This window comes from Balaenoptera musculus, chromosome 18 (assembly GCF_009873245.2).
Source record: "Balaenoptera musculus isolate JJ_BM4_2016_0621 chromosome 18, mBalMus1.pri.v3, whole genome shotgun sequence".
Taxonomy (NCBI): domain Eukaryota; kingdom Metazoa; phylum Chordata; class Mammalia; order Artiodactyla; family Balaenopteridae; genus Balaenoptera; species Balaenoptera musculus.
The window spans coordinates 11,218,420-11,244,798 of record NC_045802.1 but is presented as its reverse complement, the minus strand read 5'-3'; the positions used below and the strand labels follow the sequence as shown (position 1 = coordinate 11,244,798).

Here is a 26,379-nt window from a genome sequence, read left to right as displayed (position 1 = left end):
CAAAAAAAAAAATGAATAGTGGTGGAGATAACATTACAGCTTGGGAGGCATAATTGCTAGGGCCCCCTCAGGCTCAATTCAAGAATGAACCAGCTGGGGATAATGGGTACCTAGCTGAATGATTTAAAGGAGTCGCCTAAAACTGGGTTCGAAACCTACATTGAAAAATTGTGTTCTTCCTCTGGTAGTGATGAGACTGTAGAGAATTTCTTTATGGGTGAGATAAATGTCTCTTCCTCTGAGATGTTTTCCCCATCATTTCCCCTTTTTTATCTCTCCACCGTATGTTGGTCTTGATGCTCCTACCGTGTGTCCCAATGGTAACCTCTATTTGACCTGTCATGTTATTTATTTGTCTCCCCAACCAGACTGTCTGCTTCACAAAAGAACAACTGTTTCCTTCCTTCTTCACCTTCGTATCCTCAGTGTCAAGCATAGTGCCTGACACTTAATAAAAATGTGTTGAATAATGAATAAGCAAAAAGGAAGTTAAGGAGTTTATCAGAGACGTAGAAGGAGAGTCTGTGAAAAGCAAGGCAATGAAAAGTCCTTTTTACTTCTTGTAGTATTATATTAAGTAATGTATTTACAGAGTACTTTATCTGAGGTCAATTCTAAATGATAAAAATAAGAGGTCCCCTGACAGTAATTATGGGATTTTTAATAATATAGTAAAACTTCTCTAAAGCATGTTAAATCTTTTCATGCAGCGTATTCTTTTTTATTTTACCAGACAAATCAGTTAATATATGTAGGAAAATATTTTGCTTCACAATGACATATGACAATTTTAATAGCACCTATTAAAGTGCTTTACACATAATAGTTGTTCAGCACCTATTTGTTGACAGAGCAAATATATTCAGCAAAATTGGCCTCTTTTTATAAAACAGTTTTACGTCTAAGAATATCTATTCACTATTTAATTCTATAATAGCTCACATTGCAGCAAAAGATTAAATGAGAATAAAAAAGAAAATATTCTCTATCTTTTCCTGATACAAACTTTGTGTCATAACTTATTCTTGCTCTTCCAACCAGTGAGGTCTGGACTTTAAACTGAGTTGCGACACATCTTGTCACCTGACACACAAGAAAACCTTTGATAAATCTTAATTGCACACATAAACTGCATTAAAATCTTAATCCTGCATGAAAGAATAGCTCCATTTACCTAATGAGAGTCACTTTCTTCTTCTTGATGGAAAATAAAAGCTTGTGATATTTGAAAAGGTAGACTTTGCCAATGGACTACTGTCTCTATAAATCATCATAGACAGTGATTCCTTGAAAAACAGGTTTCATGTAATATTTATGTAAGCTGCACATGACCTTGAATGAAAGCAAGAGTTAGAAGAAAGTGTTCTTACTGTTCAACAGAACACTTCTCTATTTTGTCAAATGTTACTTACTCAGGTCATATGCAAATTTTTTTGAACTGAACAAAGGTTGTTTATTTTAAAGCTAAGCTATAGGGAAGTATGGCATTTCTTTTTAGAATCAATACTATTTTATCTTGTACTCATAGAAAATCTCTTTTAAAAAGCAAAGAGGAATACCAGCAGCAAAGCTGGATACAGAATGAATGTGGGTAAGTAAAGCATTAAAATGTCCTCTAACCATTCATGGCATTGATTCTGGAGAGAATCATGAAAGCAGATGGAAAAGATCAGATGTCTGGTTGGTAGGGTACAGGTTGCTGTGTTTGATAAACATGTACCCTTATCCAATTTTGCAGCTCCAAAGAAAATCTGTATGGTAAGGATAGGCAGTGATACTGGTTCTAGCCTGGCCTGTAGAATTTATTACCTGTAAGACCTTTGGCAATTCATTTAACTTCTCTGAACTTTTCATTGTCCATAAAATGAAGTAGAGAATCGTTATCTGGGTTGCCTGCATTGTAAGGCTTCTACTACCTTTCCTTCTTACCACTCCCTTCCTAAGTTCCAGCACTCTAAGTTCCAGTCATATTCAACTCCACATCATCTCCTTTATTTTCTTGATAAGCCTATCTGAAATGATCTTGTTCATGTGTTTGTATTCCTTCACTAGAATTTAAGTTTCATGATATGAGGGATATTTGGTATTATTTTTTTACCATATACGAAGCACTAGAACAATTAACTGGTACATAAAAATAATTGGTGATGACTTCTAGATATATACCCAGAAGAATGTAATGCAGGGACTCAAACCGTTACTTGTATGCCCATGTTCATAGCAGCATTATTCCCAGTAGCCAAAGGTGAAAGCAACCCATGTGTCTATCAACCAATGAGTGGATAACAAAATGTGGTCTATACATACAAAGGAATATTTTCAGCCTAAAAAGGAAGGAAAATGTGACACTGCTCTACCATATGGATGGACCTTGAGGACATTGTACTAAGTGAAGTAAACCAGACACAAAAGAACAAGCCCTGTATGATTCCATTTATGTAAGGTTCCTAGAGCAGTCAAATTCATAGAGACAGAGCGTAGAATGGTGGTGGCCACGGGCTGGGGGGAGGGAAAATGGGGAGTTAGTGTTTAATGGGTACAGAGTTATAGTCTGGAATGATGAAGAGATTCTGGAGATGGATGGTAGTGATCGTTGCACAACAATGTGAAAGTACTTAATGTCACTGAACTGTACACTTAAAAGTGGTTAAAATGGTAAATTTTACATTATGTATATTTTACGACAATTAAAAAATATCAGTGAACCAGTCAGTGTGGAGGTCCTTCCAACAAGTGGTTCTCACTCTTGGAACACTGTCCTCTGTCATTCCTCCACCCCTGCCATATCCTCCCCTTCTGTCTCCACCTACCAATTCCTTGTTATATATTAGCTCAGCCTAGATCAAGTTTTCTCAACTGCAGCACTGTTGACATTTGGGACTGAATAATCTGTTTCACAGGGACTATCCTGTGGGTGAGACTTGGAAAGAGGTTTAGCAGCATCTCTGGCTTGTAGCCACTAGAAGCCAATAGCACCTCCCACCGTCCAAAAATTGGAAATCAAATACATCTCCAGATATTAGGAAGTGTCCCAAAGTTGGGGATCCAGGTAAAATTGCCAGTGGTTGAGAACCACTGGTTTAGATGTTACTCTCACCTTCTCTGCAAGTCTGAGCTAAGAGCTGCTTTTGTGCACCTTTTCAAACTTGATGCCTCTATCCTACTCTATACCACTCTATTCTACTCTATACTTTCCTATCATGACATTGATTACACTCTTATTACACTATCTCTACACTATCTAGAGATACTGTAACTATGGTAACTATCGTACCTAACACAGTATCTGGCATGTAGTAGGTGCTCAATATATACTTTTGATTTGAATTCAGTTTCCTCATCGTCAAAATGGAGATGACTGGTTGTTTCCCAGAAATGTTGTGAATATTGTTTAATAAGAGAAACTTTGAAAAAATTATAAGGTATTACCTAGAAATGAATTCACATTATTATTGCTATAATAAAATCTTCACCTGGCTCTTATCTACCAGAGTTTCATCCTCCTAACCTCTTAACACTTCCTACAGTACTTTGTTTAACAAAGTACTATATCATACATAGCTCACGTGTATCATTCAATAAGTCAGTGGCTGAATTGGGATAGAGTAAGTTCTATAACTAAGCGTAATTTTATCTTTAGAAACTCAGTCTGAGTATCTAAAAGCCATGCATTGGAAACTCACTAGAAGATTGCTAATTTGGGGCTTGATCTTTGGAAAACAAAAACTTAAACACAGGTTTAAAAAATAGTTTATTTAGGCTTGTGAATTTTTACAAAAGAGTTCTATAGCTAATATGCCTAAAATAGATAGCTTAATTGCTGTCATCAATGTGCTATAAAGATTCCAAGTTCAGAAAGAAATCAAAGTTATGTTTAATTTATCTATTCTGACAGAAATAACTTGGAATTATGGTTTCACATTTGAAAGCAACTTTTATCGTTGTCGTTGTTAGTCAGAGTCAGTATGTGTTGTTATAATCAGAGGGTTCATGTTCCTGTACAAATAAAAGAATGCAGTATATTTCAAATCACAAGCTAAACTGGAAGAAACATATAGGTGGTATGAACATTAGAAAAATTTAGAAGCAGACGATATACTAAAGACAGAGCAAAATAACTGCCTGAAAAGAAGTAAATAATACTTTTGAAGAAATAATGGTACATTTTGTTAATTTAAAAGTTACATTTGAATGACTTAAACAGTAGAATATGGAGGAATTAAGATGATAATTATGATCCTTACATTTCTTCCTTCTATCTGTTCATTCCTCCTCATCATTTATTAGGCATTTAATGGAGGAGGAACTGCAAAGTGGTTCACTCACCACCCACTCCAGCTCCCTTTTAGCATGACTTCCTGAACTATTAAAGCAGGAAGGTTGAAATTACATTTCCTAGACCCCTCTGCAGCTAGGATTCCGCATGTGAGCTGTATTTCCTCAAGCGTATATAACCTGTGTGAAGAGTGTCTCAGCATATGGCTTACAGGCTCTGCGTGATGTGATGGCCACTTCTGGAGTTGTGGAGTATCATCCTTTTGTAAGTGAGACTTGGAAGGAAGGAGTAATGAGTGGTTGGTGTAAATATGCAGGGAGATAGAATCTTCTGGCAAGTAGGGTGGTGCAATGTTTGATTCTCCTGCAGAAGCTTTGATAAAGGGACTAGTGGTCTTATCATTGGTGAGAGTGAGATTTCAGCGAGGAGAGTCCCTTAGACAGGCACTGAGTGTTCTAGGGCCTGAGAGTTGTTGGTTGAGTAACAGCCAAGCTGCACAACCTGCCTCTCCTAGAAATTTTGTTAGCTGCCTTACACCTCGCAATAACTCCCTTTTTGCATAAACCAGCTAAATTGGATTATGTGTCCAGAAACTATGGAATCTGATAGACAACATCTATGATAGGTACTGTAGATAGAAAAGTGGATTTATGCCCAAATCTTCATTCATGCTCACTGATATTCATCCTGAAGGGCTTTGAAGTCTTATGGAGGGGGTGAAAATAGGCATGTAAATAACAGTAAAATGTATTTTTTTATTAATTTATTATTTTAAAAAAACTTTAAAAAATGCAATATTAAAAGTTACTTTCTATTTACAGTTATTACAAAATATTGGCTACATTTTCAGTGTAGTATGATACATCCTTGAGCCTATCTTACACCCAATAGCTTGTACCTCCCACTCCCCCATCCCTATATTGCCCCTCTCCACTGTAACCACTAGTTTGTTCTCTACATCTGTGAGTCTGCTTCTTTTTTGTTATACTCACTAGTTTGTTGTGTTTTTTAGATTCCACATATAAGTGATATCATACAGTATTTTCTTTCTTTGTCTGACTTACTTCACTTAGCATAATGCCCTTCAAGTCCATCCATGTTGCTGCAAATGGCAAAATTTTGTTCTTTTTAATGGCTGAGTAGTAGTCCATTGTGTGTGTGTGTGTATATATATATATATATATATATATATATATATATGTATGTATATGTGTGTGTATATATATATACATATATATATGCCAAAACTTCTTTATCCATTCATCTGTTAATGAACACTTAGGTTGCTTCCGTATCTCGGCAATTGTAAATAATGCTGCTGTGAACATTGGGGTGTGTGTATCTTTTTGAATTAGTGTTTTGTTTTGTGTTTTTCGGATACATACCCAGGAGTGGAATTGCTGGGTCATATGGTAGTTTTAGCTTTAGTTTTTTGAGGAACCTCCATCCTGTTCTCCACAGAGGCTGCACCAATTTACACCCCCACCAGCAGTGCACCAGCGTTCCCTTTTCTCCGTAGCCTCGCCAACGTTCGTTATTTGTGTTCTTTTGATGATAGCCGTTCTGACAGGTGTGAGATGATATCTCATGTGGATTTGATTTGCATTCCTCTGATGATTAGTGATGAAATAACAGTAAAATTTAATAAATGTTGTTGTAGGCTTGAAATACAGAATGAGGAGCACAAAAAAAGGACAGTGGCTTAGAAGAGTAATTGGCTGAGAAGGGTCATTGGACCAAGGAAGGTTTCATAGAAAAGTTATCATTAGATCTTTAAGAATGAATTTTTCTTCACATCAGGTGAAGAAAATGGGAAGGATATTTCAAGAAGAAGGAACAGGATGTTCAAAGTTATGGAGTGATGAAACAGCATGGGACATTCAGCATAGTATTATAGAAATTTTGTTATGTAAGGAGAGTATATAATTGATGTCAGGGAGATGAACCTAAGAAAAACGGTGGGGCCTTGTATGCCGGATTTAGGAGTTTGGCTTTGAGGATTTTGAGCAAGGGGATAGCATATATTTCAGGAAGGTTACTTGGGCAGCCGTGTGTAGAATAGATTGGGTGGGGGGCGGTCACTATTAGAGACAGGATACAGGGAAGATTTAAGTTGCTACTGCAGTAACATAGGGGAGAAATGGTGAGACTGTGGCACACGGAAAGGAGAGGAACAGATGGATTAGAGAGATATTGTAGTTGCTGACCCACAGCAGGAACCCAATAAACATTAGTTGAATGGGATACAAGGGGGAAAAATTGAACAGAACTAAAAAATTCTTGGCTTGGGTGAATAAGAGGAAGGGAACAGGCTTTTCAGTAAATGCACAGAGAGTATGCCGTTGGTGCTGTTAGTCTCTACCTTATTCGAAAGGAGAAAAAGTGTGATAATCAATATTATAAAATATTCACTCACTTTTTTCCATCCATCCATTCACTCATTCATTCAATAAATATTTGTTGAGTTCTGTTGATGTGGTACACACCGGGCTAGGCATTGTGGATTCCATATTGAGTTAGCCAGTCTAAGGGAGATGGCAGACATAGAGCAAATAATGATAGAATAATTAATTACAGTCAGGAGGAGCATTCTGAAGGATAAACTGGGGTATTATATGATAGGGAAGGTTTAGGGATACATGAGCCACAGGGGAGGTGCTGTGGAATAGTGAGCATTATTCGTGCAGTGAGACTGAACCTGTTTTTCCAGAGGATTGCATCTTTAAAAATGTATCATTCCATCCAGACTTCATAAAGGCTGTTGTTCTTACGTCTTTAAGGCTATGGTGTCATTGCTGGAGAGCTTTCTCTATGCAGAGCAAATCTACCCATTCATTCTCTCTTCTGCCACTATCACTAGAGAACTTTTCTGATTAATTATTAACTAGCAAATGTATCTCTAGAGCACCGCACTAAGTGGTAACATATTAATGAAGATGAATTTGAGGTCCTATTCACCCTTCTTGAGGGAAGTAAGCTGGACTATGCCGACAATCGATCTCATTAATCACTTTCTGTTAGATTCACTGTGCGATTTAGTTTGTCTTTTGGGGGGGATTCTTTTCTCCATTTGAAAATAGATATTTTCTGCAAATAAAGGAAATGCCTGTGCAATTTACAGTGAAACTAGCCACGCTAATTTATAGAGGAAGGCTGCATGGTTACTAGGAAGAACATATATGGGTTGGTAGACCAATATAAGTCATATATTGGTCTTGGCTATCACTTCACAAATGACACAGTCTGTCTCTAGGTATATCAAATTAATTGAAGAAAGTTGAAATAAAGTACAGTGTTTAATTGGTCTAAAGCAGTGTTTTCCAAACTACAGATTGGAACTCATTTGTGGCTTGTGAAATCAGTTTTAGTGTGTTTGTGACCAGCATTTTAAAAAGAGGAAATAGAATTGGAAAAGTAGTAAAAATAGCAGAGAATATTGCATATAGACAGAGTAAGTAATGGTTTGTAAAACTTCCATTTCATATGTATCTACATATGTTATATACAGTTGTCCTTTGGTATTTGCAGGGGATTGGCTACAGGACCCCTCTGGATACCAAAATATGCAGATGCTTAAGTCCCTCACAGTTGGTTTCTGTATTTGTGGATGCAGAATCCGTGGATATGGAGGGCTGATTGTACGTTATATTGTATATATGTATGTAACATGCAATATGTATATATGTAAACTTATTTAGGTGTTGTAGATACTAAGGTGAAATACATAAAACATCAAAGAAGTTTTCAAAGCCATAGATCTGGAAAAAAGAGTTCTAGATAAAGACCTCTTCAGTCAGAACTTCCATTAATATACCTATCCAAATTACTTTCTTATTGCTTAAAAGCACATTGAAAACCATTGAAACTACTGGGATGAAGAATTATTAATACATTTTAGCTCTGAATGAATGCTGGGTAAAACAGGGAAGTAAAGGTACTCTTGGTTTGGTAAATAGATACATATTTCATATACTAAATAAAGGTGTTCTAAACTTTCAAGGTTTACTAATTTTGTTATTTAGAATTTAAGGAATTCTGTATCAAATATGTGAGAGAGATTGACTCATTTTCCTAAGTACATTAAATATAGTAACCTGGAGAGATTAGAGATTCAGACATTAAGTTATTTTTTTATACCTGACACAGATTGGTTTGTGATCTATGAATATTCATCATGAATGCCTTCCTTCTGACCCACATTTAATCATTTATAAATAGAAATACTATTATTTATTTATGGTATTTTGTAAATAGTAATTTCTTTAATATAACATATTGGGATTACAGTTTTCAAGGCATAATTGTTGGCATTCTTTTCCATTTCTACATTATGTAGAAATAATAAAGCTATGGATAACGTTCTATTCTATATCACTATGACCATTCTCCAAAGACTCCTGCTTTTGATTTTGTACAGAAATTTATTTCATTACTTTGTAACATCAGTCTCATCATTTTCACTCTTCACTGCTGGGTCTCAAATTCAGCCTTCCGGGCTTCCCTCGTGGCACAGTGGTTGAGAATCTGCCTGCCAATGCAGGGGACACGGGTTCGAGCCCTGGTCTGGGAAGATCCCACATGCCGCGGAGCAACTGGGCCCGTGAGCCACAACTACTGAGCCTGTGCGTCTGGAGCCTGTGCTCCGCAACAAGAGAGGCCACGATAGTGAGAGGCCCGCGCGCCGCGATGAAGAGTGGCCCTCACTTGCCGCAACTAGAGAAAGTCCTCGCACATAAACGAAGACCCAACACAGCCATAAATAAATAAATAAATAAATTTTAAAAAAAGAAGTAAAAAAAATAGATGTCCACTAAAAAAAAGATGAATGAAGAATCTAAGGGTTCTTTCAAAAAAAAAAAAAAATTCAGCCTTCCAAGACAACAATTAAGCCTGATAAAGAAGTGGCTATTTCTATATAAAAGCCCAGGATTTTTTTCTATTCCATAGTATACAGATGCTGTCCATTTCATGCCTTCCTACACTCCCATTTATAAATCTTGATTCACACACTGTCCAGAAGGGGCAACCTTATTACCATTTGATTCTGTCCCCTGACTCAAGCTAACTGAAAAGGGTGGAGGCTTGGAAACTGGGTCACTCAGAATGGAGGCAACATTGGGTATTGAAATAATTAGTCTTATAGAGCCGGGGTAGGAATCTGTACCATGGAGAACCAGAACCACCTGCCTGTCAATGATTCAGGAAATCAGAAAGAGAAAAACAAATACCGTATACTAATGCACATATATGGAATCTAAAAACATGGTACTGATGAACCTAGTGGCAGGACAGGAATAAAGATGCAGACGTAGAGACCAGACTTGAGGACACAGGTGGGGAAGGGGAAGCTGGGATGAAGTGAGAGAGTAGCATTGACATATATACATTACCAAATGTAAAATGGATGGCTAGTGGAAAGCTGCTGCATAGCACAGGGAGATCAGCTTGGTGCTTTGTGACCACCTAGAGAGGTGGGATAGGGAGGGTGGGAGGGAGGCTCAAGAGGGAGGGGATGGGGGATATATGTATACATATAGCTGATTCACTTTGTTGTACAGCAGAAACAAACACACCATTGTAAAGCAATTATACTCCAATAAAGATATAAAAAATACATGAAATAAATGAATCATTCAACAATTAAAAAAAAAGATTCAGGAAAGAGTAAATAATAGTTTTGAAGACAAAGCTAGAAAACTTGAGACCGGAATAGAGAAGTAGAATGGAGGGAAGCCATGCGGCTTTGAGAGATGAAGAGCAATCTTGATCCTCATCTTCCATTCCAACTTCCAGCCCTGTGTGAACTTGGATTTCATTTTCTTGGAACCTGTGAGATCCCTCTTTATTTATGCTACCTTGAGTAAATTCACATTTCTAAATGTGCTCTGATTAAGACATGTCCCTTTGTTCAGTTTTCTTTGTTTCTCTCCCAACCCAATCCCTTCATGCTATTCAACTCGGATCCTTCCTCTGGGATCCACAGCTATCTTATTTCTTCTGTACCCTGTCATTTTGTAATTTGTCTGTAAAGTTCTATTTCTCATCACACCTAGAAATACTGGCAATGATAGGGAACCAAAATAAAAGCAGAGAAGCTGATTATGTTATTTTAGTCAAAGTTGAACTGAAATGTGTTTAAAATTTTGAATCAGAAAAAAAAAGGTAGTCAAAGCCCATCACTTATTCAATATATGATAGTAAACCCCATTTCTTTGTTTCTATCTGCTCTAGTATTTATTCCAGGTCTTTCGCAAACACATTGCTTTCCGATCAACGTATAAAATTTAAGATGTATTTTCTACAAAATAAGATAGTGTAAAGCACTGCAGTTTTCAATTGGGATTGATTTCTCTCTAGAATTTGAAATCACAGTGACTTTGGACTGGACTTTGCCTTAAAAAAGGAGTTGATTTGATACCAAAATGAAATGGTCAGTGTCTTAGATTAGATTTTCTCCTCAGTAAACAACTAGCTTCCAAGAAATATGATTTCAAATAACTCAGTATTTTGATATTTAGTGAAGTATTTAAAGATATTAGCTTTATGGAAATTTTGTTTCTTTCGATCTACGTGTATACTCATTCTAATTACCATCAATATTTTAAAAAACGCTGATATTTTAGTAGTTTTTGTGGCCTGGCAAACATTAAGAGATAACTTTTAAAAATATCTGGATCTTCTGTCTTAGCATTTAAGAATGATTAATAATGCTCAATAAAAACTCCACATATAACCAAATTACAGTAGTGATACTCGTAAAAAGGACAAAATTTTTAATCCATTCATCAGATTCTCTTCAACTGTTTCAAAGATCTTAAGTAATTATGTCATTAGTTTTTCTGTTCAGGCCATTTTGTGAAGAATATAGAAGCAAATGATTTCTAGGAAAAGATACTGATAAGGCATTTACAAGGTTCACACTTTTCACTAAGTAGTCAGTACTCATTCTATGGTTTTCATTGGCTAAGAGTTCTATGTGCTATACCTACATTTATGAGAAGAATGTACCTTACAAATTCTGAATTCAGATTTCAACTGTGTCGTAGACCGTATGTACGAAGTTATTTTTCTCTTTGTATTTTGATTTATTCCTCTATATAGTGAGTAAAACTAAAATTTGTCTCTCACATGATAGCAGGTGCTTTGATAATAAGAAACATGAGATAAATGTTAAATATTTGCATTGAGCTATAAAAGTGAAAGAAGATGTGATTTACTGTTGTTTGCATGCTAAAAAAAAAGTTTGCATTTCTCCTGTGTGAAGCAGAACTAATATACTAAAAGGAGTTAGGTGGGATTAAAAGCAATAGATACACAGCTAGGCATTCCCTAAGGAGGTGGCTATTTGCAGTTTATTGTGCATAGAAAATCATCATGTGATCTACTGAGCTACTTTTATGTATTTTCTCCGCACAGTCCTTGATTGTGAGGTTGAGAGACCACACCATTGTTGCCTTTTGCATGTCACTAGTAAAAGTAGCCAGAATTTAACTGCAGAGGATCCTCTGAGTGTAGTTGGTAATAGATCCATGTTGAAATGAGACTGATGAAGTCCATTATACCAGCATACCTAAAATAATTATTCCACTGTTAAGACCACATTTTGGAAGAACTAGCCTTGTATATACCAAAGAGACAAATAGTTGGGGGCTCTCCTATTTCATTTGTATTCATTGCAAAAATCTGGCCATCATTATAAAGCATTCCCTTAGTCCAAAGAAAAGAGATGTTATCACTGCCTCTGTTCCATCCTATTTATAAGCACATCATCCTGGATTGCATCTCATTCTCCATCATACAACCTATAGCCTTCCTGGTACTCTTTACTTAAGGAGAATACTGTATCCACTTATGAGATTTAGAAAGTGCTGAATGTAATTATTGTACAGACCTGCTTTGTGTCTTTATTCTGGTAAGTGTTGGTGACTAAAGGGCAGGGGTGGGCACTCTACCACAACTAGTACTTAGTAGGCACTTAAAAAACAGTGATGATGGAAGCTAAATTGTGCTGATTGCAAAGATGCCATGAGAAAGAAATTTCTAGAGGGGACTCTTGACTTTAAGATTATCTTTTTTGTTTATTTTTGTTTCAGAATAATTAAAATGGCTACACTTGTCAGCAACAGAATCCTGTTAGCCACAACCTTTTTCACATGAAGGAGAGAAAATGCATTTGCTTTGCCTGTATAAATTGAGAACTGTGAGCTTGCCAGAGGACAAGACTGGAATTCCCCTGAAGCAATAAATATTGCTGTGGATTAAAGGAAGAAACATTGCTTTTCTGAAAGTTCACCCTTTATAAATAGGAAGCAGATGCAGTAGATGCATCTGATGATTCTGCAGTAGATGCAGAAGAGTGAGATATCACTCTCTCTAAGGTGGGGAACTTGGTTGGAGGCTCTACAACCTCAGAATCCAGAGATTAAGGCAGAAATGGGGTCAACGTGGTCAGAGAACTTTTCTTTAACAAGAGATACAGTAGTCCAGTAGTCAGAGGCTCTGCTCTGTTTGCGTGATAAACGTGTAAAAAGAATATATAAATTCCCAATAGAAGGCATATTGTCTCCTATGGGTTACAGAAGAGAACTAACTCATTGCCAGTTCACCTTTGTCCAGACACTTCAGTGCATTCCCAGGCTCTGACAAGGAGTGCTTTAAAATGACTGTGAACTGAAAGAACTTTCTGGTAACCAACATGCAAATGAGTACCCCAAACATTCCTCCCAGTGCAGAATTCACTGTGGGTTGCCTGCAGTGCTTATTTGCCTGTCAATTCCTGGGGTCCTCCTGCTCCCTGTTATTTCACTTGCTAGCTAGGTTTTAGTTCAAGGAGTGAATTGGTGACTTTGATGGGCATTGTCATAGCATTGGTGTCTCCTCATTACCTTTCAGTAATTCGCCCCATTACCTTTTTACTCTATGGTAGGTGTACTTCCTGATAAGCACCAAAGCCTTTCAGGAGTCTTGGGAAAACTGTTCTGCTGTTCTAGTGTTTCCTCCCCTTTATTTTACTGTCCATCAAATTTTCAAAGTGCATGCTTTGGGGGAGGAAAAAAACTTTCCTCTACCCTTCTAGGTTCTTCTGGCTGGTCTAAGAATTAAATTGAAATGAGAGAGATAACAGGAGAAAATCAAATTTAATTATGTATGTACAGAGGCTCCATAAGAATATGAGCCCAAAGACAAGTCAGGCAATTGAAGCTTATATGCCATCGGAGAGAAGGAGAAGCAGGTATGGGTTTGGGACTTCAAAGGGTAGGGAGGCAATTTACAGGAAGATGATGTCGATTGCAAAAAAAAGCATGCACAATGTAAGAGTTGTGAGTTAAGTTTTATTTGGGGCAAAATGAGGACAATAGCCAGGGAGACAGCCTCTCAGATGGCTCTGAGGAACTGCTCCAAAGAGGTATAGGAGGAGGTCTGTATATATGTGATTTTAGAGAAGGGAGTATACATGTAATCAAGCACACATTTTGGCAGAAGGTTGCTGCTAGTCACCAGGAGCAGAGGTCTCCATTAATGATTTTAGTGCTTTTCTAGATATGAGAAGATGCAAGATACCGGACTCATAAATCTCCTGAAAAGATCTATCTGAAGGCTAGCAGAATGTCAGCTTTTCCCAGAGCACAGCGTCCCTCATTCTGATCTCCTCCCTGAACACCTTTCAGGGTGTGTTGAAGGTCAGCGGCTGCAGTGGCTAGTGACTCCATTCTTGTAGAACCCGATGACGAGTGACACTTTTTAGCTGGCAATGAAAAAAAGCAAAGGTTTGGCAAACAGATGTTTTCCGGGCCACACAGAGACAATGGAGCGCATATAACACTTCGATCAGACTACTGAGTTTCCCCTAGTCTACCACACCTAGTTCATATTATACTTTAGTAATCTATGGTGATAGGTCTTCTTGGAACAGGCCTTTTATGTAAATTCTTTTAGGCAGTTAAGGGGAGGAGACCCTTTTGTTTCTTAAAAACAACCAGCCCCAAATAACCATCAAGCCAAAGAGACATATTTTGTCATGGTAAGTTTTGTTCCCCAAACAATGCATAGCTCTGGATTATTTCAAATGGTTGTGAAACATACTTCTTGCTATATTGCCAATGATTGAATAGTCCTCAGTTATATCATTAAAAATGAGGGACTAATTGAAGATTGCTCCTGGTCCTAGTAGTGTTTGTTATTTATACTTATTATTCTTCTAGAAAAGATTTGAAAAGCTGTTGATTCATGTATGAGTAATTAAGTATATCAACTGTCCTTACTTGAAGTGGTCTCTGGCATATGTTTTCATTATACCTTTTATAATTGTTTCAACTAAATGTTTGTTTCACACCTCGTGATATTGTTATATAAAAGAGGTATATATTTGATTTTGTCCTTGGTTCCTGGCACAGAGCTTCTAAAACCCTCGTAATTTCCTGAGTGATAAGGCTGAGAAGAGCATGTTTTGTTATTCACAATAAGCCCCTTTCAACCACACCTGAGTTTATGCTAATAAGGTGACTCTTGGAGGATGGGGGCCTGTAATGAGATGGTTGGATCTTTTAGCCCCACCTTCCAACCTCCTAGAAGAAGATAAGGACTTTTGGAAATTGACTTAATCACCAGTGGTCAGTGGCTTGATCAATCGTGCCTATGTAGGAAAGGAAGCTTCCATAAAAACTCTAAACAACAGGGTTTATAGAGACTTCAGGTTGGTGAAAGCAACCATGTGTCAGGAAGGTGATGCACCCAAACTCTGTGGGACAGAATCTCCTCTTGGATGTCTAGTTAGGTATCTCTATACAGCTCTTCATCTGTATCATTTACAATATCCTTAATAATAAACAGGGAAACATAAGCAAGTGTTTTCCTGAGTTCTGTGAGCAGTTGTGGATAATTAGCAAACTTGAGGGGGAGGCTGTAGGAATCTATGATTTACAGCCAGTTGGTTAGTAGTACAGGTGACAATCTGGATTTGGGATTGATGTCTGAAGTGGAGGGTAATCTTGTGGAGCTGAGCCCTTAACCTGTGGGGTCTGCATTAACTCTAGATAGTTAGTGTCATAATTGAGTTGTAGGGTACCCCCATGGTATCCAGAGAGTTGGGAAATTGCTTAATGTGAGAGAAAAACTCACATATTTGATGTCAAAGGTGTTGTGAGTAGAGAAAACCAAAAATTTCCTTTACACCCTATCGGCTATTGGGGGGACATCATTATCTAACAAATATTTAATTATATACTCTATATATTCTTTTGGTACTTCTTTCTAAAAAAAAATAGGGTCAGAATTGTTTCTGGGAACTGTGAACTGCCCATCCACTGATAAAGGCTTATAAAGGATAATACATCTGGGTCTTACTTTTTCTCTTTGAACTGAAAGTGACCTTTGAGGCCATCAAGACTCTTTACTTGGCAACTTCACATGTTAAAAAAAAAAAATTAATGTATTCATCACAAGAACCTTATTGTAACTTTATATACATAGCTATAGTTTGGCATTTTCTTTGGCATATGAGTGTAGGGGCAGAGCAAGGGTGAGAGCATCACAACTTCTTCAGCCTACACTTCCTGGAAATTGTTCCATGTTGGGAGGAGTGCTGTTTTTTGAGTTGAAAGTGATTTATAAATATAAAAATGTAGTATCTAGCTACTTAAAAATTTAGTACATTGAAAGTTGAACAAACTAAATAATCATCCTGAAATAACTCACCCAAACATAACACTCGTTAAGTTAAAAACAAACCAATCAACTTTTAAGTGAACTAGAAATCACTCTAGGTAAATGTTTATCTGACTCTGGCATGGAGAAGGCTTTTCAAAGTATGACTATGAAGAAAATTGATAGGACTGGCTACATTAAAAATGTTCTCAATATGTGATTCCAAATTCTTGAGGGCTTAGTCAGGGAGAATAAGATATAATTTACAAGTGTTTTATTTTATTTATTTAAAGGCAGAGTCTACTCAATTGTTATGAGTCATCACTTAAGTCATCACTTAAGAAGAAAGCAAAATTGCTCTTGTATATACAAAAATAGGAAATTAAAACAGCAACAATATTCCAGCAAAAAATCACAGTTATCTCTCATCAGTTCATTCAGTCCTGGGTCATTAGTTCTTGTTCTGTTTTATCTTTGGTTAGCAGACTTCTGACTCCAGCTGCTTCTGGACTACAGTTCTGGGAATCCTGACTCATCACACTGGTAGGTTCTCAAAGTTGTTTCTTTTTTTTAAACTATAGTTGACTTACAGTATTATATTTGTTTCACTTATACAACATAGTGATTTGATATTTTTATAGATTATGCACCATACAAAGTTATTACATTATTGACTATATTCCCTATGCCATACATTACATCCCTATGACTTATTCCATTTTATAGCTGGTAGTTCATACATTTTAATCCCTTTCACCTATTTTGCCCAACCCCCTCCCCTCTGGCAACCACTAGTTTGTTCTCTGTATCTATGAGTCTGTTTCTGTTTTGATATATTTATTCGTTTTATATTTTAGATCCCACATATAAGTAGTGTCAAACAGTACTTGTCTTCCTCTGTCTGAATTATTTCACTTAGCATAATATGCTCTAAGTCCACCCATGTTCTAGCAAGTGGCAAGATTTCATTCTTTTTTATAGCTGAGTAATATTCCATTGTGTGTGTGTGTGTGTGTGTGTGTGTGTGTGTGTGTGTGTGTGTGTATATATATGTATATACACTGCATCTTCTTTATCCACTTATCTGTTGATGGTCACTTAGGTTGCTTCCATATCTTGACTATTGTAAATAATGCTGCAATGAACATAGGGGTGCATATATCTTTTCAAATTAGTGTTTTTGTTTTCTTCAGATAAATACCCAAGAGTGGAATTTCTGTGTTATATTGTAGTTCTGTTTTTAATTTTCTTAGGAACCTCCATACTGTTTTCCATAGTGGCTGTACCAATTTACATTCCCCTCAAGAGTGCACAAGGGTTCCATTTTCTCTATATCTTTGCTAATACTTGTTATTTCTTGTCTTTTTAATGATAGCCATTCTGACAGGTGTGGGGTGATATCTCATTGTGGTTTTGACTAGTATTTCCCTGATGATTAGTGATAAAAGTTGTTCAAGTGGTGCTATCAGAAGCCTGTTCCCTGAAGTACCTGGTATAATCCTTTTCACAGGCTCTGAGATGCTTCTACTTCGTTGAAGATGAAACACTCTGGCCTGTAGCTTATTGCAGGTGCTTTCAGGGAAGCATAAGTGTAAAACAGAAAACTCTCTGTAGAAGACAAGAGACTTAAAATTGCTGTGGTTAACCTATTACTGGTAAGTTTCAAGGTGAAAGATCTGATGAGAGTCCACTTTAAAAATAATGAAACTGACAAAAAATTTGGTTGTTTCTGTGGCCTGCAGAACAAGATCATAAATTCAGTCAAAAACAACTTTAGACAAAATATCTATAAACCTAATAGACCTATTTTCAAAGAACACAGTGAACATGACGATCTAATTTATAAAATGAATAAACATAATCATTTCAGAGAAAAATCTTGTGATATATAATAATCCTGACACAATATACCAAGAATAAAGTAAGAATGTACCTAGAATATATCAAGAATATCAAGTAAAGAGATTTAGTGAGCTGAAGTAGGTCCTAAACATCTGTATGTGAATATAACACCATAGGTGAATAATGCAAATCTCCAATTGAAAACCACTGGCTTAGAAGATGCCAGATTTAAATTAAACAAATTGCGCCTAAGTTAACATTTTAAAAATAACTGAAACTATGACTAATCACACTGTACTCTTATTGTCTAATAACAGGCAAAGCAGCACCAGGATTCTAACAAATAAAGACATGTCACAGATAGCAGGGGCATTGGCAATTCTTTAGGAACTCCCCATACAGCACACAATTAGTGAAATAGTTATATTCATTACCTTTTACCCATGCAAATTTAACCTTCTATGGTTTCAGTTTTTCACCATTGAGAACGATGATTTTGGCTGTGGGTTTGTCATATAAGGCCTTTATTATGTTGAGGTAAGTTCCCTCGATGCCTACTTTTGGAGAGTTTTTATCATAAATGGGTGTTGAATTTTGTTGAAAGCTTTTTCTGCATCTGTTGAGATGATCGTATGGTTTTTATCCTTCAATTTGTTAATATGGTGTATCATTGATTGATTTGCATATATTGAAGAATCCTTGCATACCTGGGATAAACCCCACTTGATCACGGTGTATGATCCTTTTAATGTGCTGTTGGATTCTGTTTGCTAGTATTTTGTTGAGGATTTTTGCATCTATGTTCATCAGTGATATTGATCTGTAATTTTCTTTTTTTGTAGTGTCTTTGTCTGCTTTTGGTATCAGGGTGATGGTGGCCTTGTAGAATGAGTTGGGGAGTGTTCCTCCCTCTGCTATATTTTGGAAGAGTTTGAGAAGGATAGGTGTTAACCATTCTCTAAATGTTTGATAGAATTTGCCTGTGAATCCATCTGGTCCTGGGCTTTTGTTTATTGGAAGGTTTTTTTTATCACAGTTTCGATTTCAGTGCTTGTGACTGGTCTCTTCATATTTTCTATTTCTTCCTGGTTCAGTCTTGGAAGGTTGTGCTTTTCTAAGAATTTGTCCATTTCTTCCAGGTTGTCCATTTTATTGGCATATAGTTGCTTGTAGTAATCACTCATGATCCTTTGTATTTCTGCAGTGTCAGTTGTTACTTCTCCTTTTTCATTTCTAATTCTATTGATTTGACTCTTCTCCCTTTTTTTTTTGATGATTCTAGCTAAAGGTTTCTCAATTTTGTTTATCTTCTGAAAGAACCAGTTTTTAGTTTTATTGATCTTTGCTATCGTTTCCTTCTTTTTCATTTATTTCTGATCTGATGTTTATGATTTCTTTCCTTCTGCTAACTTTGGGGTTTTTTTTTGTTCTTCTTTTTCTAATTGCTTTAGGTGTGAGGTTAGGTTGTTTATTTGAGATATGTCTTGTTTCTTGAGGTAGGATTGTATTGCTATAAACTTCCCTCTTAGAACTGCTTTTGCTGCATCACATAGGTTTTGGATCGTGGTGTTTTCATTGTTTCTAGGTATTTTTTTGATTTCCTCTTTGATTTCTTCAGTGATCTCTTGGTTATTAAGTAGTGTATCGTTTAGGCTCCATGTGTTTGTATTTTTTACAGATTTTTTCCTGTAATTGATATCTAGTTTCATAGCATTGTGGTCAGAAAAGATACTTGATATGATTTCAGTTTTCTTAAAATACGAAGGCTTGATTTGTGACCCAAGATATGATCTATCCTAGAGAATGTTCCATGAGCACTTGAGAAGAAAGTGTATTCTGTTGTTTTTTGGATGGAATGTCCTATAAATATCAATTAAGTCCATCTTGTTTAATGTATCATTTAAAGCTTGTGTTTCCTTATTTATTTTCATTTTGGATGATCTGTCCATTGTTGAAAGTGGGATGTTAAAGTCCCCTACCTTATTGTGTTACTGTTGATTTCCCCTTTCATGGCTGTTAGCATTTGCCTTATGTATTGTGGTGCTCCTATGTTGGGTGCAAAAATATTTACAATTGTTATATCTTCTTCTTGGATTGATCCCTTGATCATTATGTAGTGTCCTTCTTTGTCTCTTATAATAAACTTTGTTTTAAAGTCTATTTTGTCTGATATGAGAATTGCTACTCCAGCTTTCTTTTGATTTCCATTTGCATGGAATATCTTTTTCCATCCCCTCACTTTCAGTCTGTATGTGTCCCTAGGTCTGAAGTGGTTCTCTTGTAGACAGCATATATGCCAGTCTTGTTTTTGTATCCATTCAGCTGGTCTGTGTCTTTTGGTTAGAGCATTTAATCCATTTTCATTTAAGGTAATTATCGATACGTATGTTCCTGTTAGCATTTTCTTAATTTTTTGGGTTTGTTATTGTAGGTCTTTTCCTTCTCTTGTGTTTCCTGCCTAGAGAAGTTCCTTTAGCATTTGTTGTAAAGCTGGTTTGGTGGTGCTGAATTCTCTTAGCTTTTGCTTGTCTGTAAAGGTTTTAATTTTTCGTTGAATCTGAACGAGATCCTTGCTGGGTAGAGTAAGCTTAGTTGTAGGTTTTTTCCCTTTCATCACTTAAATATGTCCTGCACTCCCTTCTGGCTTGCAGAGTTTCTGCTGAAAGATCAGCTGTTAACCTTATGGGGATTCCGTTGTATGTTATTTGTTGCTTTTTTCCCTTGCTGCTTTTAACATTTTTTCTTTGTATTTAATTTTGATAGTTTTGATTAATATGTGTCTTGGCATGTTTCTCCTTGGATTTATCCTTTATGGGACTCTCTGTGCTTCCTGGACTTGATTGACTATTCCTTTCCCCTATTAGGAAGTTTTTCAACTATAAATCTCTTCAAAAATATTTTCTCAGATCCTTATTCTTTTTCTCTTCTTCTTCTGAACCCCTATAATTCGAATGTAGGTGTGTTTTAATGTTGTCTCAGAGGTTTCTGAGACTGTCCTCAATGCTTTTCATTCTTTTTTCTTTCTGCTCTGCGGTAGTTATTTCCACTATTTTATCTTCCAGGTCACTTATCCGTTCTTCTGCCTCAGTTATTCTGCTATTGATTCCTTCTAGAGAATTTTTAATTTCATATATTGTGTTAATCATCATTTTTTGTTTGCTCTTTAGTTCTTCTAGGTCCTTGTTAAACATTTCTTGTAGTTTCTCCATTCTATTTCCAGGATTTTGGATTATCTTTACTATCATTACTCTGAACTCTCTTTCAGGTAGACTGCCTATTTCCTCTTCATTTGTTTGGTCTGGTGGGTTTTTACTTTGCTCCTTCATCTGCTGTGTATTTCTCTGTCTTCTCATTTTGCTTAGCTTACTGTGCTTGGGGTCTCCTTTTCGCAGGCTGCAGTTTCATAGTTCCTGTTGTTTTTGGTGTCTGCCCCCAGTGGGTAAGGTCGTTCAGTGGGTTGTGTAGGCTTCCTGGTGGAGGGGACTGGTGCCTGTGTTCTGGTGGATGAGACTGGATCTTGTCTTTCTGGTGGGTAGGACCATGTCCAGTGGTGTGTTTTGGGGTCTGTGAACTTATTATGATTTTAGGCAGCCTCTGCTAATGGGTGGGGTTGTGTTCCTGTCTTGCTAGTTGTTTGGCATGGGGTGTTCAGCACTGGAGCTTGCTGGTCATTGAGTGGAGCTAGGTCTTAGCGTTGAGATGAAGATCTCTGGGAGAGCTCTCACTGATTGATACTATGTGGGGCTGGGAGGTCTCTGGTGGTCCAATGTCCTTAACTCGGCTCTCGCACCTCAGAGGCTCAGGCCTGACGCCCGGCTGGAGCACCAATACCCTGTCAGCCACACTGCTCTGAAGAAAAGGGAGAAAAAAAAGAAAGAAAAATAAAATAAAATAAAGTTATTAAAGTAAAAAATTAAAAAAAATTATTAAAATAAAAAATAAAGAAAAAGGAGAGCACCCAAACCAATAAACACATCCACCAATTGATACCCAAGCACTAAAAACTACTACGAATATAACATAAAAATTAGAACTAGTCTGTCACAGACAGCAAACCCCAGTCTACAGTTGCTCCCAAAGTCCACAGCCTCTACTTTGGGAATGATTCGTTGTCTATTCAGTATTCCACAGATGCAGGTACATCAAGTTTGATTGTGGAGATTTAATCCACTGCTCCTGAGGCTCCATGGAGAAGATTTCCCTTTCTCTTCTTTGTTCTCACAGCTCCTGGGGTTCAGCTTTGCATTTGCCCTGCCTCTGCATGTAGATTACCCTCTGGCATCCGTTCTTGCCCAGGCAGGAGGGGGTTAAAGGAGCGGGCGCTGATTAGGGGGGCTCTGGCTCACTCAGGCCAGGGGGAGGGAGGGGTAAACGGAATGTGGGCGAGCTTGCGGCGGCAGAGGCCAGAATGATGTTGCAACAGCCTGAGGCAACACTGTGTGTTCTCCTGGGAAGTTGTCCCCTGGATCACGGGACCCTGACAGTGGCGGGCTGCACAGGCTCCCAGGAGGGGAGGTGTGATAGGGGACCTGTGCTTGCACACAGGATTCTTTGGTGGCTGCGCAGCAGTCTTAGTGTTTTCACGCCCGTCCTCTGGTGTCCCGCAGATAGCCACAGCTCAACGCCTGTCTCTGGAGCTTCGCTTAGGCGGTGCTCTGCATCCCCTCTCCTCGCGCACCGTGAAACAATGGGTCTCTTGCATCTTAGGCAGGTCCAGGCTTTTTTCCTGGACTCCCTCCCAGCTAGCTGTGGCACACTAGCCCCTTCAGGCTGTGTTCCACAGCCAACCCCAGTCCTCTCCCTAGGATCTGACCTCTGAAGCCCGAGCCTCAGCTCCCAGCCCCCACCTGCCCTGGTGGGTGAACAGACAAGCCTCTCAGGCTGGTGAGTGCTGGTTGGCACTGATCCTCTGTGCGGGAATCTCTCTGCTTTGCTCTCTGCACCCCTGTTGCTGTGCTCTCCTCCGTGGCTCTGAAGTTCCACCCCGCCACCCCCCGTCTCCGACAGTGAAGGTGCTTCCTAGTGTGTGGAAACTTTTCCTCCTTCACAGCTCCCTCCCAGAGATGCAGGTCCCATCTCTATTCTTTTGTCTCTGTTTTTCTTTTTTCTTTTCCCTAGCCCAGGTACATGGGGATTTCTTTGTCTTTTGGGAAGTCTGAGGTCTTCTGCCCAGCATTCAGTAGGTGTTCTTTAGGAGCTGTTCCATATGTAAATGTATTTTTGATGTATTTGTGGGGAGGAAGGTGATCTCCACGTCTTACTCCTTCTGCCATCTTGAAGGTTCCTCTGTCAAGAATAAACTTTGATAACTAACTGTTTACCAAGATGTAGCCAATAATCAAGAAAAATTTTGTCATTTTAACAGAGGGAAAACTAAATTCTAGTTTTACATCGGTATAATATTTGATACTAAAGCTCTTTGTGAAAATCTTACAAATAAAACCATCAAACCATAGCTAGCTCTGACCAGGATGAATAAAGTTCCTTTTTATTGAACCTCTATAACTTCCTATTTCCTACATATTCTTTATAGTACAGGTTTTTGAAATGGAGAAAAATGAACACATTCATTAAAACACCCCAAATATATAGATTCTCCATACCCTCAAAAAATGAGATAAAAAGAATATAAACTTATAATTATGCTTAGTAATTAATGCTTCAGTATCCCATCTTATTTAGAAATGATCTGGTATTTAATGAATATCCATTAATTTACTCAATTTAGTATCAGTCCAAGATTTTAAATGATCTAAAAATCTTGGAAACTATCATTAAGCTGACATATTATAAGATATAATTAATATTGAAATAAAGTTTTTAGAATAATGATTTAATTTAGTTAAACACAAGTTTGCATTATTCATAATCTTTAACATTTAGTAGAAGTAATGTTAGCTTTTTCCATAAGTAAACCTATATAAATTTAGGAAGAACATACCAAAGTAAAATAAAAACGTAATCTTGTATGATACTTAATGCTGGTATCGCAGAGAAGATTTAACTGTTTTTACTAAACCAACGATATTAAATTAGTCTCATTTGCAAAAATTTATCTAAATTATATGAACTTTAATTCTTAAAATATTTGAGTTAGTTTCATTAAGAATATCATTTCTGGGCTTCCCTGGTGGCGCAGTGGTTGAGAATCTGCCTTTAAAATAAAATTTAAGAATATCCTTTTTAAAAAATTTTTATTTATTTATTTATTTATTTTTGGCGTGTTGGGTCTTCGTTTCTGTGCCAGGGCTTTCTCTAGTTGTGGCAAGCGGGGCCCACTCTTCATCGCGGTGCGCGGGCCTCTCGCTATCGCGGCCTCTCTTGTTGTGGAGCACAGGCTCCAGACGCGCAGGCTCAGTAGTTGTGGCTCACGGGCCTAGTTGCTCCGCGGCATGTGGGATCTTCCCAGACCAGGGCTCGAACCCGTGTCCCCTGCATTAGCAGGCAGATTCTCAACCACTGCGCCACCAGGGAAGCCCAAGAATATCTTTTTTTAGCACACTGAAATTATTAGTTCAGTTTCCTTAATTTCTGGGAATTTTAGGAATATTCAACTCATGTAAGTACTATTTATCTCTATAAGCCAATTAGAATAGAGCTCCTTTAATTGAAGAGACTTTATAATCTAATTTATGAATATTACACACTCACTCAAGAAGTAAAGGTTCTTCTAAATTATAGACATACAAAGATTCAGAAAAGATATATAAAAATATTTATATGTTTGAAAAAGAGCTTATTATTGAATTGTTATTATTTGAATTTTAAAATTTCAGCCATGGGTCAAACATGCAGAGATACAAAACTCACAAGTCTAGATACTCACTTCTCAATGGCCATGACATTCTTAACTGATTTGAGCTCAAAATAGACAAATAGCCAAACGAATGTCTTGAACACATCTCTTCTTACAATTCAGATTAGCAAAGTGAAGCCCTTGAAATTACAAAAGCACTGTAACTAAGAATTGTTTTTATAGTTTTAAAATGTTGTAAACAAAAATTGGTGATTATGTGACACCGACTTTCTGTGGCCCACAAATTTTAAAATATTACTATCTGGCCTTTAACAGAAAATGTTTACCCACCCCTGCAATTCAGTCAGAGGCCTCCAAATGGTCTCAGGAGAATTTGGATTCTTCTCTTAAGAAGGCACAAGAAGGATATTCAATTTTTGAATTCTAAAGCAATACCTGAAGCCCATATCAGAAACAGTAGTTTCTAAAATCAAGGCTTTTCCTTCTCAAGAGCTTAGTTTGTTCGAGAGTGAAAAAAAAATGCTTCTTAAAAATCAAGAGAGATGTTGGTATCATAACAATTTATTAGAAAAAGAAGAGATGAGACTCATTCTACCCTGGCCCAGGGAGATCAATAGAATGTTGGCTTGTGCTTGGGTGGGGTGTGCGGCCTGTCCTTAGAGGAGGTCAGTGGGCCTAAAAGGAGGAGGACCTAGTGACCTTTACTCTCAGGAAGATGGGCTAGCACCTGCAGGCCACCTGCATTTGGAATAATCACTTCACAGTGTCTGAGCTGAGGGGTCAGGTGCGCTGTCTCTCGCTTGGGTGTGAGGGTCTCCTTCCACAGATGGCTATAATTGCCTGTGGATCACTTAGCAGAAGGTACACCCCAAGACTTTGTGGAGCCCCATTCAAACTGCCTTAAGTGGACACCTGCCCCCCTTTAATGGCCCAAAACGTAGAGGTTAGAAATGGGGGTGGGGGGACTGGGTTTAATCCCAGAAAAATGATGATAGTGCAGAAGACAAAATGCGTGTGTATATTCGGTAGGTCTGCACAATAGTAAAACTTAATCCCATTATATCTGTGGTAAAAGGAGAATAATAACCTCATAGGGTTGTTATAGAGATTAAATGAAATAATAAATGTAAAACGCTTAGCACAGAGCCTGGCACATAATCAGTGCTCAAAAAATGATAGCCAGTAATATTATCTAAAAATGACTTTTTAAATTAAATTAGCGCCATAGAAAGCAACATGTCTGGGAAGTGGCACTTTACATACAGGGAAGCCTTCGTTGAGTTTCATTCAACTCAGGCACTCAGCCAACATATAGAACGTGCAAAGCACTAGGCTCTGTGGAGGAGACCATGGTGATATAGACAGTCTCTGTGCTGTATGAAGTAGGGTCAAAATATTTTTTAAAATATGTTTATATAAGACAGTATGAATAAGTGCAATGATATAATTACTTAAGTGAATTAATATTAAGAAGTCAATCTCCCCAGCACTTTCTTTTCTATCTAGCTAGATTCCATTTTCCTTCTAATGTGTTTTTCTTAAAATTCAAAAATATGTTTACTAATGAGAATATTAACCTATTTTGTATCTTTATTGGTCATATTGAGTGATCCTATATGGCCTTAACTACATCAGCCTTGTAAGTAAGGATTGTCATGGGACTGGACTCTCCTCAAAAGTGTATAGATTGTACTGCATAGAGGACCTGTTGGAGTTAAATACCTACTTTTTCCTAACTTTGTCACAGTTAATTGTTTCTGAGCCTGATTTATGAGAAGTCATGCTTTGGGTTCTGGGAGAGTATGATTGCAGAGCTGATGCTCATAGGAATTTACAGTTTGACTTGTTCTATCGTCACTAT

At 37.4% G+C, this 26,379-nt stretch overlaps 1 long non-coding RNA gene across 2 annotated transcripts in view; it reads left to right on the top strand.

Annotated features, from left to right (window-relative positions):
* The window catches only part of LOC118883943, a 326,143-nt gene that overhangs the window by 92,547 nt on the left and 207,217 nt on the right, over window positions 1-26,379 (top strand). The window contains exon 3 of one of the 2 annotated variants that reach the window (XR_005017142.1): window positions 16,405-16,462. This is a non-coding gene — a long non-coding RNA (uncharacterized LOC118883943). Of the gene's footprint in view, window positions 1-16,401; window positions 16,463-26,379 lie in introns of both variants that reach the window. The other variant, XR_005017143.1, reaches the window with a different exon arrangement.